Source organism: Bufo bufo, chromosome 3, assembly GCF_905171765.1.
Source record: "Bufo bufo chromosome 3, aBufBuf1.1, whole genome shotgun sequence".
NCBI classification, from domain to species: domain Eukaryota; kingdom Metazoa; phylum Chordata; class Amphibia; order Anura; family Bufonidae; genus Bufo; species Bufo bufo.
In genome coordinates, this window is record NC_053391.1 from 611965043 (window position 1) to 611976511 (window position 11469).

Genomic DNA, 11469 nt, shown 5'->3' on the forward strand with positions numbered 1-11469 from the left:
CAGCAAAGGAGCTTGCACTCTAACTCTGTCTGATCCTGGAGTGTAGCAATTCTTCACCAAGGCCCATTAACCTAAGTCTGGCTTTATATCCTTGATTATGGCCTAAATAAGTACCTCCTCTGTTTCTCTTAGTACCTCTGGCTCCTCTGATCTTTGCCTCAGTCTCTCCTAGCTTCTGAATGGTTCCTCAGGCCCTTAGGCTAAGATGTTCCTGCTTCTGCATATGGGTATTCAGGAGGGAATCTTCTCCTGAACAGCAGGCTTCAGGCCTGGACTTGTCTCAGACATTGTCTAATCTCCAACTGTAGCTTACTGAAACTAGACTCCGTCTCTTTTGCACTTCCCTGACTGGGCTTTATATAACCTAGGGCTCCCTAGCTCCCTCTATGGACTAGAAGTAGGAATGACACCCCTAGCCGGCCTGTAAGTGCAAGTTTCAGTGACAGGAAAATACACACATTTACATTACATTTTATAAAACTGACATATAACAACTTCCCATAATTAGGAGGGACGACAGCACACCAAGTGACACTTTGGTAGTAACGGGTATTACAACTCCCGTATACTACATACCCCACTGCTTTAAGCTGAGTACGACCTCGTACTCCATCATGGGTCGCCCAACTGGAATCTCTACCTGAAATAGAAAATAGAGACATGCAGGCATACATACATGTAATTCATCTGCATTTACATTTACATCAGGTCCAATTGGCAAAAGTGAAGTGTGGTGACAAGGGGCGTCGTTCTCTTCTCTCAGGATAGTGAATGGAACGGGGGCGCTGACCTGGCACAGCGTAACATTAGAACCAGGATAGTCCATGACAATGAATAAGTCCATGATAGAACAGCAAAATGGATAAAACAGTATAAAAGTTCTTGGAGGCTCAAAGAACAAACATGAGTCCGTACCCAGGTTATTTCTCATTAAATCACAGAGGCTCTCATGCGGTGGAGTCCATCTCTGGGCACAATACTTTTAAAAGAATAAGAATCTCAGAGGCTCAGGTACTTTTGAGTCTGTCTCCGGGCACGGTTCCTTGGTAACTGGTTGCACAATAAAATGGACAGCAAAGACAAGTGCTGTAATACCCCTGATCAACCTGAAAAGGGGGTGAAGGGTAAAAGGTGCAACAAAGGAACAGGCACAACTTGGTGTGGGGTAACAAAAGCAGGCAGGAGGTCCTGGAAACAAACGCGGCCTTGCTGACTTTGTGATTTCAGTGGTCAACACCTACCACTGAGCCGTGGACAAACTGGCAGCTGCAACAAAGGACCAGCAACATAGGACTCCTGTCCTGGAAGGGTTAACATCACCTTCTGAAGAAATAAATCAAAGGCCTAGCAGGCTGATCACAGTGGCATATTGTAGCTGCTTGGCTCTGCTGGCAGGTATCGTCTGTAGTAGTCCTCTACAGGAGGATGTGCCCACATAACAGTATCAGGGGGCAGCTGCAGGGTAAAGGGGCCCCTAATAGGTATTGGCCCCATAGGCCTAGGGGTGAACCCTCTGATGGACCGTGCCGGCCCTGGCATAATCACTGCAGGGTGTGACATGCTTGGCGCCGCCGCAGCAAGCGGTCCGGTGCTCTGGGTGCAGCAATTCACGGCAATCGCGGGTCCGGTCTGGGGCACTGACGGAGCGGTGACAACAGAAGGCGGTCGGCGGGTGGTGACAGGCACCCTTACCTCATCCTTCCTCGGCGGTGTCTGGATCCTGGCGGTGTAGGTCTTACGCAACTCCCGCAACTTCTCCTCCAGCAGGACGATCTGCTCACCGATACTCTCTGTGTCGGAGTCGCTGTTCTCTGCTGGCGCCGCCGGCGCAGGTACAGTCACCGATGACGCAGACTCGGCCTCTTCAGGTTCTGGACTTGCATCTGGTCTCCGTCCCATCCGGATGTTCTCAAAGGTAGCACTAAGTCCTTTTAACTGTTCCAGCTCAGATATTGTCTTCTCCCGACGAGGCAGCTCGGGGGAAGGATAGGGGCTCACCCATTTCTCCAACACGGTTGGCTGCCAGAAGACGTTCGGCCCGATGAAGGAGCTCCGCTCCTGAAAGGCGTGATGGGCCGGCTCTGGAGAGCGTTCCGGTTCTCGCTCGCAGCCAGAGTAGTCTTCTCCTTCTTCTGCCTCCCAATCCTCAGGTCCTCGCTTCGGACGGGTCACAGCAGTCGCATAGGGGCCTCGCAGGCCCTCGGCAGGGGTGTACTCCACTTCCTCTCCCTCGCGGAGGCTGTGCTGGTACGAAGGGAGGTAGTCTCTTTTGACAGACCTTCGATTGACATAGAGGTCTCTGCCAGTAAGATAGTCCTGAATAAACCCGTAGCCACGGGGTTTGTCAAACGACAGCACCACTCCCTTTCTCCTTTCCAGGCGGGGTTGTGTGTGTGTATGCTTCTCGTGGATGGTCTTGGTCAATTCCTCATACACGATCTTAGTCTTGGTATTTCGCTTGATAGCGGCCTCTCGAATCTCCGCCATCAGGGAAGACCATTTGAACGATGGCTGAAAAAAGTCCCTCCATGAGCCATAGTAGGGCTCGGGTTCTTTCTCCCTGGTGCGGCAGGCGGGTTGCTCCGGTCCCGGAGCGTAGGCCGGTGGAGCCTCCTCTGGCTCTACACCGGTGTCAGTCATCTTTTCAATCCTTGGTACGGACGCTGCAGCAACACTCTGCTCACAATCCAACATGCTCGATCCTTCTGAGGAGAGCGATAGGGTCGCGTCAATTAGAGTAGCCAGCTCCTCCCACTGCACTGGGGAGCCGCCCCCCAGGTATTCCAGTATATGGAAGGCGGTGTCCATGCTGGCAGACATGCAAATGTCCAGATAAGCCGTGGCGCCTGCCCTTGACCTTCTTCCCGCTTTTTCCTCAGAAAGGCGCCAATTTTTCCCGCCTTTTCGGGATGAAGGTGACGCAGCAGTAAATTCAGCAAGCCCAGCGGCCATCTTTAGGTACAAACGCTGTCTATTCACTGACGGCAAGCAGGAATATTTAAAGTCCACAAAACCACACTCCAATGCGGCGATTTTCTTCCTCTGTGCAGCGCAAGACTGTACAGCGTTTTTTAGAAGTTTTTTGACACACTTTGGTTATGATTTTTAATCCACAAAGTCCACTTGAATAAAACAGGAAAATGTCACTTTGGTCACAGGGCAACGGTATAAGGCACAAAGTTCACGCTTCTTGCACTAGAAAGCGTGCGTATCCTGTTCGTGACGCCAAAAGAGATGTGCAGTGTACTCAAGTTGTGTGCAATAGGTGTTTCTGGGTGATGTAGTGCAATATACACTAACCTGGTACAGCTGACTCTCTGCAAGGGCAGGTATAGGTAGGAATAGTTCGTGACGCCAGTGCCAAGTAAACGGTGGCACGCCGTTTGCGGATGCAGGAATAATTTGAGGAAACGTGGTGTTAAAACAGAACTTCAACTTTAGTAGTTTGCAGGCAGAGACAATATTGGAAACGCAGTTCCTCAGCATACAGTCGATTTTGCAATTCGGTCGATGCAGGCAATTCAGTACAGCAGGGTAATTACAGAGAGTTGAACACAGGACTTGCAGCAAAGGAGCTTGCACTCTAACTCTGTCTGATCCTGGAGTGTAGCAATTCTTAACCAAGGCCCATTAACCGAAGTCTGGCTTTATATCCTTGATTATGGCCTAAATAAGTACCTCCTCTGTTTCTCTTAGTACCTCTGGCTCCTCTGATCTTTGCCTCAGTCTCTCCTAGCTTCTGAATGGTTCCTCAGGCCCTTAGGCTAAGATGTTCCTGCTTCTGCATATGGGTATTCAGGAGGGAATCTTCTCCTGAACAGCAGGCTTCAGGCCTGGACTTGTCTCAGACATTGTCTAATCTCCAACTGTAGCTTACTGAAACTAGACTCCGTCTCTTTTGCACTTCCCTGACTGGGCTTTATATAACCTAGGGCTCCCTAGCTCCCTCTATGGACTAGAAGTAGGAATGACACCCCTAGCAGGCCTGTAAGTGCAAGTTTCAGTGACAGGAAAATACACACATTTACATTACATTTTATAAAACTGACATATAACAACTTCCCATAATTAGGAGGGACGACAGCACACCAAGTGACACTTTGGTAGTAACGGGTATTACAACTCCCGTATACTACACACGGCGATCATACGGTCATGTGAATGAGTCCTAAAAATCATGTTCTCCCTTTATGAGGTCATGGTAGTAAGGCTTCATTATGACACGTGCAGTGTAATGTCTAGGCAAAGGTTCAACGATTTCCCCAGTATCAGTCAGTCTTCATTCTTATTTAGAACAGGACACTTGCCCTCATTACCAGGATTTGCAGTTGATGTTTTTCCAAGGTGGGAATACTGTAGGGAAGGTGCAGGAATTCAGGCCATTGTTTCAGGAGGGCAGCAACTAACATGGGCAACATATAATTGCGACAGGGCACCTTCACATGGGGCAGATTCTGTTGCAGAATGGTGTTGTTTTGGCGGGAAGCACATGGATTTCTGGAAGTTCCTTTGAGATAAATGGAACTGATTTTCAGTTGCAGAAATTTTCTGCAACAAATTGTGCTGTGTGTGAAGGTGCTCCATAGGGTGTTGCCACAAGAGGCGGCTGTCCTGTGTTTTGGGTGCAACAAAATGCTAGCTTCACATAAGCACTATGCCTATTCCAGCATAAATGCTGGCTGTTGGCCGTAGAAGCACCACTGCATGCAGCGGTGTTTGTCTGGTCAAAAGCCTGCATTTGTGCCGGAAACCGGCCGGATCACTGTCACATCCCATTATAGTCAAAGGGGATCTGACGGTGCACTCCGGAACTTCTCTGCTGGAGTTCATAACACCACTGTTAAGCTAGCCTTACAGTGAACTATGCATGCAGGCTGGGCAAGGAGAAGCCTGTGGGGAACCAGCCAGAGGACAACTTCCCCTTTAAAAAGCTAGAGGAGAAATCCTACAAGGCTGGGATTTCACATTTCTAGATGTGGATATATTAGATAATATGCTAATAAGCGCGGAGAATCTAAAATTCGATGACAAGAATATTTAAAAAACTTTACCGGCACTATTTAGAGTGCTTACAGAATTTTCCATCCTGAGAAGTCCACAGCGCATGCACTAGAATCTAAGTGTGATGGTCAAGCAGGCTTTTCACACTTTGGTAGTGCAATGAGCAAGACACTGGGTCAGTGGGGATGCTATGCAGTGGGTCAGTATATATGTGTATAAGTTTGTGACGCCAGTTGCAGCTTGCGCAGGTACTGTAGAAGGGCCCTTTAAGATGTAATGAGCTCACGTACCAGGTGAGCAATGCCAGAGGGGGATAATGTCTCTGTATAGCAGATATGGTAGTGTCAACGGTGTCTCCTGCCTTGGTACGGCTGGACTCCTGTATCCCGGCTCACATGCAACAAATTGAGAGTTGTTAATAGGAGTAATTGAGGAATGATGGAAATGCACACAGATAATAGGGTCCAACTTGTCTTTACTTGGTGTTATGATATGCAGCTTTGATCCATACAAGTTACAGCTTTAGTCTAGGGTCCCAGCAAGTTTTGGCAATATGTGGCAGGAATTTATATGTATTCTGCATCTGATCATACGCCTAGAGAAACTGTCAGGTATCTATCTTCTGCTCTGTCTTTAGTCTGCCTAATATGGGTCTGATTAGCTGGTGAGGTAATTATCTTCTCTTTGTCATAGGATCTTTACTTACAGGACTGCTCGCAGGGTATGGTGGTTTCTTCCTGGAGATCTGTACGTTTGTGAAGGGCTGCTTTCTTTGTCCACCAGCTGAGGTAAGGGACTCAGGCTGGGAAGGTTGATCTTGGGCCTCAGCCGAGGCTTGGATCCTTGGTTGGGGTCCCTGTTTCTGGGAGCTCCTACTAACACAGCTTACCCCAGCAGGGGGGTGGCTCACACTCTGCCTAGAACTTCCTTCTCCACCTCATAAAGCATGGCATGGGACATCCCACTTCTGCTCATGTAGGGCAGACTAGACTGGAATGGTCTGTTCCAGGCTAGAAGCTAACTCTGACCTGCTGCATACTGCTGCCACCTGCTGGTGTACATTAAGAATTACAGCATATATATAGAACAGGCATAGAAATATGTATAAAGGCAAATACGCAGTTAAATCACACAAAATGGTAATACACATTTACATTTAACATTATGAAGCAGGGGAACAGAAGTTTGGTGACATACTTCAGGATGTTACAGTAGCACACAATGAAGACATTTATTAAGCTAAATATGCCAGAATTCTGCCGCACTTTGCAGGGGGGTGGGTTACTGGTTTGCATGCCCTGCCCTACATTTCTTATGTTTTTTAGACACTTCTTATGACTCACTAGACCAGGTGGCCTGGCTTCAATGCACTAACATTTTGCCTCAACGTAAGCCAACAAATACGTGATGTAAAATTAGAGAAAACTGTCAAATTTCTAGGAAGACGCACCAAATTCATCATACAGCGTGAGCCACTGAGATAAATTTGGCGCATCTTTAGATCCTAGATTACTAGGATTAGTAAATCTTGCCCCATGCTTCAATGGACCTATACAACTGATTTTACTGCATCAGCTAACACACATGCAAGTTGCAAGAAAAAAAAAAAGTCTACCCTTTGGAGTTACCTGGGTTATCAATATAAGGGTGCCTCGTGGATTTAGTTGCAGAAATTTTCGTTGACTGAAAATCAGTTCCATTCGTATGAATGGGTTGTTATGGTGGCAAGCACATGGATTTCTGCAAGCCTCATTCACATGAATGGAATAGATACCTGGTCGCAGAAAATTTCTTGGACAAAAACTACAGCAGCTAAAGGTGCCCTAAGAAAACTGAAGCCATGGGTCCAGCTTCAGATACTCCCTTTAATCGGCAAGGAAAGATTTGCACCGGCAGAGAGAAGATTAATTCCCAGCCATGAGATCAGGGTTTCCAACCATCCAGAAAGTTCTGGACAGTCCGTAAAAATGACTTTTTTCCTGTGTCCATGAAAAAAAACGTGTCCGCGATTTTTTGGATGCTGGTGGTACTTGACTAGATTATTTTGGTGGTAATGATCATTTTACAGCTCACAGTAAATGCTGGTAATGAGTTCCTATCAGTATATTGAGGTATAGACATGTATTACTTATAATCTGTATCAGTCATTATGGTTTTCCTGTGATTTTGGGATAAGTTGTCCAGAAAAAAATAAAATTTCTGGTTGGCAACCCTGCATGAGATACAGTACATGACCAGACATGACCAGCAAGAACAGATATATGCGAACAGAAGGTGACCCGACTCTGTATACCATTATAGGATATGTGAAAGGGGTTAAGGTATCTGAATATCATGGAGAGGGATTCCATGCTCAATGGGATGTCTCCTACAAAGGAAAATAGCAACCCCATACATCAACCCTCTCTAAAATGCTGATTGCCAAGGGTTGGAGAAACCAGACTCACGGCAACCAGCTTGTCACTCCAAGCTATTAGAACTTTAGAATGAAACTTCTGTTTGCTTGGTTAAATTATTGACAAGAAAGGAACCAGAGGTCATGGCACTGAGAAGATTGTTATATCTGTAAGAACAAAGAGCAGACTTTTTCATGCTTTAGTGTTATATACCGCATAAGGACTTCTGAGTAGGGATGAGCGAACCCGAACTGTATAGTTCGGGTTCGTACCGAATTTTGGGGTGTCCGTGACACGGACCCGAACATTTTCGTAAAAGTCCGTATTCGGTGTTCGGCGCTTTCTTGGCGCTTTTTGAAAGGCTGCAAAGCAGCCAATCAACAAGCGTCATACTACTTGCCCCAAGAGGCCATCACAGCCTTGCCTACTATTGGCATGGCTGTGATTGGCCAGTGCAGCATGTGACCCAGCCTCTATATAAGCTTGGGTCACGTTGCGCTGCACGTCACTCTGCTGATTGAAGCATAGGGAGAGGTTGCAGCTGCGACGTTAGGGCGAGATTAGGCAGATTAACTCCTCCAAAAGACTTCATTCTGTGATCGATCTGCAGCTGTGGATCATTGAAGTGCTAATATTGACTTGCTCACTTTTTTGAGGCTGCCCAGAGCGTTTTTAGATCACTTTTTTTCTGGGGTGATCGGCGGCCATTTTGTGACTTGTGGTGCGCCAGCACAAGCTATCACCAAGTGTATTTAACCATCAATAGTGTGGTTATTTTGTGCTATATCCTACATCAGCTGCAGGCTGAGCCTGTGTCACCGAAGTGCATTTAACCATCAACAGTCTGGTTATTTTTTGGCCATATACTACATCAGCTGCAGGCTGAGCCTGTGTCACCGAAGTGCATTTAACCATCAACAGTCTGATTATTTTTTGGCCATATACTACATCTGGTGCAGGCTGAGCCTGTGTCACCCAAGTGCATTTAACCATCAACAGTGTGGTTATTTTTTGGCCATATACTACATCAGGGGCAAGTTGAGCCTGTCACCCAGCGCCTAAAAAATAGACCTGACATTTCTATTCAACCAAATCTGTACTGTTTTAGCTGGTCAAGTTATTTGTAGTGAAAGCACACTTTTTGTTCTGGGTTGAAAAACTATTCCCAAATTTGCCATTCTCAAAATAACTAGTTTCTGCTATATGAGGCCTACTTGAAATCTATCCCAAAAAGGATATCTTACATTGAAGGTACTGATAGTGTCATTCAGAAAAACCTAAGACACACGCTACCGTGCAGATAGAAGTCTGATTCTGAGATTAAACCTTAACCTGTCACACAGTGCAAAAAAAAACAGGTCTCACATCTCTATTCAAGCAAATCTGTACTGTTTTAGCTGGTCAAGTTATTTGTAGTGACCGTAAAAGCACTTTTTTTTTCTGGTTTGAAAAACTATTCCCAAATTTGCCATTCTCAAAATAACTAGTTTCTGGTATTTGAGGCCTACTTGAAATCTATCCCAAAAAGGATATCTTACATTGAAGGTACTGATAGTGTCATTCAGAAAAACCTAAGACACACGCTACCGTGCAGATAGAAGTCTGATTCTGAGATTAAACCTTAACCTGTCACACAGTGCAAAAAAAACCAGGTCTCACATTTCTATTCAAGCAAATCTGTACTGTTTTAGCTGGTCAAGTTATTTGTAGCGACCGTAAAAGCACATTTTTTTTTCTGGTTTGAAAAACTATTCCCAAATTTGCCATTCTCAAAATAACTAGTTTCTGGTATTTGAGGCCTACTTGAAATCTATCCCAAAAAGGATATCTTACATTGAAGGTACTGATAGTGTCATTCAGAAAAACCTAAGACACACGCTACCGTGCAGATAGAAGTCTGATTCTGAGATTAAACCTTAACCTGTCACACAGCGCAAAAAAAAACAGGTCTCACATTTCTATTCAAGCAAATCTGTACTGTTTTAGCTGGTCAAGTTATTTGTAGCGACCGTAAAAGCACTTTTTTTTTTCTGGTTTGAAAAACTATTCCCAAATTTGCCATTCTCAAAATTGTGGTGAACGGGAACAATGAGGAAAACATCTAATAAGGGACGCGGACGCGGACATGGTCGTGGTGGTGTTAGTGGACCCTCTGGTGCTGGGAGAGGACGTGGCCGTTCTGCCACAGCCACACGTCCTAGTGTACCAACTACCTCAGGTCCCAGTAGCCGCCAGAATTTACAGGGATATTTGGTGGGGCCCAATGCCGTTCTAAGGATGGTAAGGCCTGAGCAGGTACAGGCATTAGTCAATTGGGTGGCCGACAGTGCATCCAGCACGTTCACATTATCTCCCACCCAGTCTTCTGCAGAAAGCGCACAGATGGCGCATGAAAACCAAGCCCATCAGTCTGTCACATCACCCCCATGCATATCAGGGAAACTGTCTGAGCCTCAAGTTATGCAGCAGTCTCTTATGCTGTTTGAAGACTCTGCTGCCAGGGTTTCCCAAGGGCATCCACCTAGCTCTTCACCAGGGGTGGAAGAGATAGAATGCACTAACGCACACCCACTTATGTTTCCTGATGATGAGGACATGGGAATACCACCTCAGCACGTCTCTGATGATGACGAAACACAGGTGCCAACTGCTGCGTCTTTCTGCAGTGTGCAGACTGAACAGGAGGTCAGGGATCAAGACTGGGTGGAAGACGATGCAGGGGACGATGAGGTCCTAGACCCCACATGGAATGAAGGTCGTGCCACTGACTTTCACAGTTCGGAGGAAGAGGCAGTGGTGAGACCGAGCCAACAGGGTAGCAAAAGAGGGAGCAGTGGGCAAAATCAGAACACCCGCCGCCAAGAGACTCCGCCTGCTACTGACCGCCGCCATCTGGGACCGAGCACCCCAAAGGCAGCTTCAAGGAGTTCCCTGGCATGGCACTTCTTCAAACAATGTGCTGACGACAAGACCCGAGTGGTTTGCACGCTGTGCCATCAGAGCCTGAAGCGAGGCATTAACGTTCTGAACCTTAGCACAACCTGCATGACCAGGCACCAAAGCATGAACTGCAGTGGAGTAAACACCTTAAAAACAAGGAAGTCACTCAGGCTCCCCCTGCTGCCTCTTCTGCTGCTGCCGCCTCGGCCTCTTCTGCTGCTGCTGCCGCCTCGGCCTCTTCTGCTGCTGCTGCCGCCGCCTCTTCCTCTGCCTCTGGAGGAACGTTGGCACCTGCCGCCCAGCAAACATGGGATGTACCACCAACACCACCACCTGCGTCACCAAGCATCTCAACCATGTCACACGGCAGCGTTCAGCTCTCCATCTCACAAACATTTGAGAGAAAGCGTAAATTCCCACCTAGCCACCCTCGATCCCTGGCCCTGAATGGCAGCATTTCTAAACTACTGGCCTATGAAATGCTGTCATTTAGGCTGGTGGACACACACAGCTTCAAACAGCTCATGTCGCTTGCTGTCCCACAGTATGTTGTTCCCAGCCGCCACTACTTCTCCAAGAGAGCTGTGCCTTCCCTGCACAAACAAGTGTCCGATAAAATCAAGTGTGCACTGCGCAACGCCATCTGTGGCAAGGTCCACCTAACCACAGATACGTGGACCAGTAAGCACGGCCAGGGACGCTATATCTCCCTAACTGCACACTGGGTAAATGTAGTGGCGGCTGGGCCCCAGGCGGAGAGCTGTTTGGCGCACGTCCTTCCGCCGCCAAGGATCGCAGGGCAACATTCTTTGCCTCCTGTCTCCTCCTCCTCCTACTCAGCTTCCTCCTCCTCTTCCAGTCAGCCACACACCTTCACCACCAACTTCAGCACAGCCCGGGGTAAACGTCAGCAGGCCATTCTGAAACTCATATGTTTGAGGGACAGGCCCCACACCGCACAGGAGTTGTGGCGGGGTATAGAACAACAGACCGACGAGTGGTTGCTGCCGGTGAGCCTCAAGCCCGGCCTAATGGTGTGCGATAATGCGCGAAATCTCGTTGCAGCTCTGGGACTAGCCGGTTTGACGCACATCCCTTGCCTGGCACATGTGCTGAATTTGGTGGTGCAGAA